The sequence below is a fragment of the Lissotriton helveticus genome, chromosome 4_1 (genome assembly GCF_964261635.1).
Source record: "Lissotriton helveticus chromosome 4_1, aLisHel1.1, whole genome shotgun sequence".
Classification (NCBI taxonomy): Eukaryota; Metazoa; Chordata; class Amphibia; order Caudata; family Salamandridae; genus Lissotriton; species Lissotriton helveticus.
This window is the reverse complement of record NC_136063.1, coordinates 179,998,570-180,002,214: the sequence shown is the minus strand read 5'-3', so window position 1 is coordinate 180,002,214 and position 3,645 is coordinate 179,998,570. Positions and strand designations below refer to the sequence as shown.

Genomic DNA, 3,645 nt, shown 5'->3' with positions numbered 1-3,645 from the left:
TGACTTTTGATGGGAATTCTCAGAGTGGTAGAAATTTGGATTTTGCACCCAGAGAAGGTCCCTCAATGGCTGGATATTTTAGCTACGTAGATATGAATGGGAGAGATGCTTGTAATAAAACTGAAAATAATTGTTTTTAACTACACTGAGTGGAGCAAATTATGAACATATATCACAGATGACAGATTTGCAGTTTACAAGAAATTTAAATCCAAGTGTTTGCATGCAAAAAACCTAAGGATCAAATGGAGAATATGAGGCTGCCCGCAGAGCACGCAGGGAGCCCATCTAAAAGTACAGCCACTTTAGTGCCGCATTCGGCACATCCCCGCGCTCCTGTCCTGGGGACCAAAGGGGTGTCCCCCAAAATCCGCCACCAGGGCCGCGTCACTTCCGCCACCCAATGTGTCAGGGTGAGGTATTTATACCTGCTCCCGCCCACTGGCCTTCCTCTTTGCCCTCCTGGCCATCCTGTCTGGTCACGATCGGCGTTACACGGTGGACATCGAGGGTGCAGAGGCTGGCGGGTGAACCGTGTGTTACGAGGTGAGCATAGGGTAACAGGGTTCGGTGGCGCTCAAAGCCCCTACCTGGCATTCATTGTGATCCACATGGCAATGCCCCGTGGGAAGGCCTTGCGCGGGCTGCTTATCAGGTGGGTCACTCAGGTCTGGAGCCTTCGTGCGGCATTATTTGCAGTGAGTACATCTCCTCCCGTGGGTACCGTCTTCTCTGTGTGGAAGGACTTCTCACTCGTGCATGCCCCTGCCTTTCTTTTCTCCTCTGCGGTGTCCCGCCTATGGTGTCTCAGCAGCTTCGAATATGGGCGGAGAAGGAAGTATCAGGGGTGGCGAGCAGGCAGCAGAGTTCATGCCACCCTACTTCCCGGTTGCATAGCCTACTCAATTCAGCATTAGTGGGGCACCCATTTCTGGGGGAGTTGCCAGGCAGCCACCGGGCGGGCTTCGAGATGGCTGGCCTGATTTGGAAACGGTGCCCGATTCGGAACAGCGAGCCGCTGCTGGCTTGGACAGGCGGTGTGGTACTCCAGGCCTAGCTGTAAAACTCGGGGCTTCCTGAGATGAGTACCTGCCAGTGGGGAAGGCACATCCAGCTGTTGCTTGGCTCAGGCTGCTGCCTGTTCAGTGCACCACCTTACCTGTAAGTAATGATGGGGCTACGTGATTTGAACTTGTTACCCCGGGCGTCACGCCGATGGGGGTGTGGGCTCGCCCCAGCCGTTTACTCCTCTTATGTGTAGTTGAAAGGAGAGAAGGCTAGGCTAGGACGGAAGGGGTCCAAGTGGCATTTATAACACATATACGGTTAATGTACTACCACTTACGGCATCTAACCATATTTTGATGTGCTTGCGAACTCAGAGGTGGACACGTAATTTGGGTAGTATGTGCCACTCCCGGATGCGAGACTGCCTGGTGCGATCACCCTGATGACAAATACAGGCTTGATGGGAGGTTGCGTCTCTTGGGCTGGTAAGCCCATGCACTGGCTGGGCAGAAGTCAAGCAGGATTGGGCCGGGTTAGTACCTAGATGGGAGACTCCAGAGAACATCAGGTGTTGCCGCCTCTCCTCCGTGGAGCTATTGGTCACTCTGTTCTGGTTGCGCCTGCTGGGCGTGATGGCGCGGCAAACCACTGACCCTTCCTATCCTGTACCCCTGGCTCCTATCCAACAGCCCTCTTTGTTCCCCGCTGGACACGCCGTGTCCATGCTTACTGTTGGTGTAGTGTTGCACCTGAGCCCGGCGGTAGCTCCGATGCACCGGGAAATTCGGTGAGTCTGGTCTTATCCCCCCTTTGTGGGGTGGTAGTTGCAGTTTCCCAGTATGGTAATATGCAAAGGGAAGCGCTATTGTTCACGTGCACTTAGATGGAGAGCTACCTCTCAGTTCAACACTTGCCCCAACTGAGGCGGGCTATGTTTGTTGAATGGATTAAGGCTTCTGGGTGTTTCAGAAGCATGCGTGGATGGGCACGAGTGGGGAACAAACTGCGCTGCTTGTCTAGTGCCAGGGCAGTGGCTCCAAGGCAAAGGGATGAGCAATTGGTGTGAGCCGTCTACGGGGCAGGCGGCTCATCCTTATTTGCTGGATTTGCAGGAAGGGTTAAGTCCCTCTTATGGCGACAATATGCTGGCAGTAAGAACCCTAAGCAGATGCTATTGATCTATCCTCATGGGGTGCTTAGGCTACCATGTGGCACTGTCCCACTGTTTTGTTTTGCATAGGGTCCCTGGGTTTGCTCGACAGTTTGGCATGCTGGGACCTACAGTAATCAAAGTGCGGCAAACCGCTGCCTTAAAGACTACAAAGTCGTGCTCAATCTGATAGCCTCAAAGTGCAGCTGGGACTGACTCTGTTTGCTGGTGGTGCTTAGAGAATGAGGAGCCTGATATGGTCTTTCATGACATTTACATTTAGATTGGATTGGAGGTGGTAAAACGCCATGAACAGGCAGAATAATGTAAAGAGGCCACCTGCCCATACTCAGAAGTTGAATCAACTTTCACGAAATTTAGGACTTCTTCAAATAAGGCCTTTTCCAAGACAGGCAACCCAACTCTGCAAAGCACTGAGCCCGGCCAGCACACTATTTTGCTGCTTGCTTGCTGTGACCCATTTCAAAGTGTGGGATTTCTCAGCACACCGTGGAATGGACCCTGTTTTTGCTTACTCACATAGGGGTTATTTGCAGTGCTATGGTTGCAGAGCATTGTTAGTAAGAAAAGATAAATGTGTGAGTGACTGTCGTCGAACTCACTGGGGCTCTCTCTAGGTGGAGGTTTGTCTTGCGCTGGTATGCCTAGAGAATTTTGCCCCAAAGATATTGTTGGTTAAGTACGAATTATATCAAGATAACCAATATTTCTGGAGACCTCCACCCAACATGATTCGGGGCTTTCCAGATGGTTTCTGAACTATTGGTAACCAAGCTCAGAGTGGGACCAGCAAGTAAGGTGATGAAGATCTGAAAGTTTGTGTTCAGTCACCTGAATAAATACGGCTTGCCAGGGGGAGGTTATGCTGTCCTTTCACCACTCTAGTGTGCTTCTTCCATATTTTTCCCATTGGTGAGCAGGTTACAGTGTGTCTTTAACCTTATTTTCCCATGTTAGGAGACAAGCAAGTGGGTCAAATGTTATTAGGCAGTGAGGACTGATATTTGACCTAGTGATCGTAAATGAAGGCATGATCAGCTTTATTGTTCAAAGTGAGCTTCGGTCACCGTTTGAGGTCAGGCAGAGAACCAAGTTTGACATCTCGAGCTTTGGAGCTATTGGTTGTGGCAGAGGGCTGAGATAGTTGAGGTAGTACCTGGTTCCGTTTGGTATTTTCAATGTAATAAAAGGGACCCCCTGAGTCTAGATAATGTTCCTAGGACAAAGTAACAGTAAATTCAATAATAATAATTCCTAGGCAACAAACTACCTATTGAAAATAAGGTTTCACACAAACAATTAATGAACAGGTCCTCAGAATACTAACTCAGCAAAAAAAATAAGAAAATATATATATTTTTATTTTGTTTCAGTGCATAAAAATCAATTGGTAAAACTAAAGCAACATCAGCATACAATCATACCAAATAATACATATATCAATAATACATTAAACACATGTTTTT

General features: G+C 49.0%; 1 pseudogene; it reads left to right on the top strand.

Moving 5' to 3' along the window:
- Positions 1 to 1,255: 1,255 nt before the first annotated feature.
- Positions 1,256 to 1,366, top strand: LOC144829901 (U6atac minor spliceosomal RNA; annotated as a pseudogene).
- The last annotated feature ends 2,279 nt before the right edge of the window (positions 1,367 to 3,645 follow it).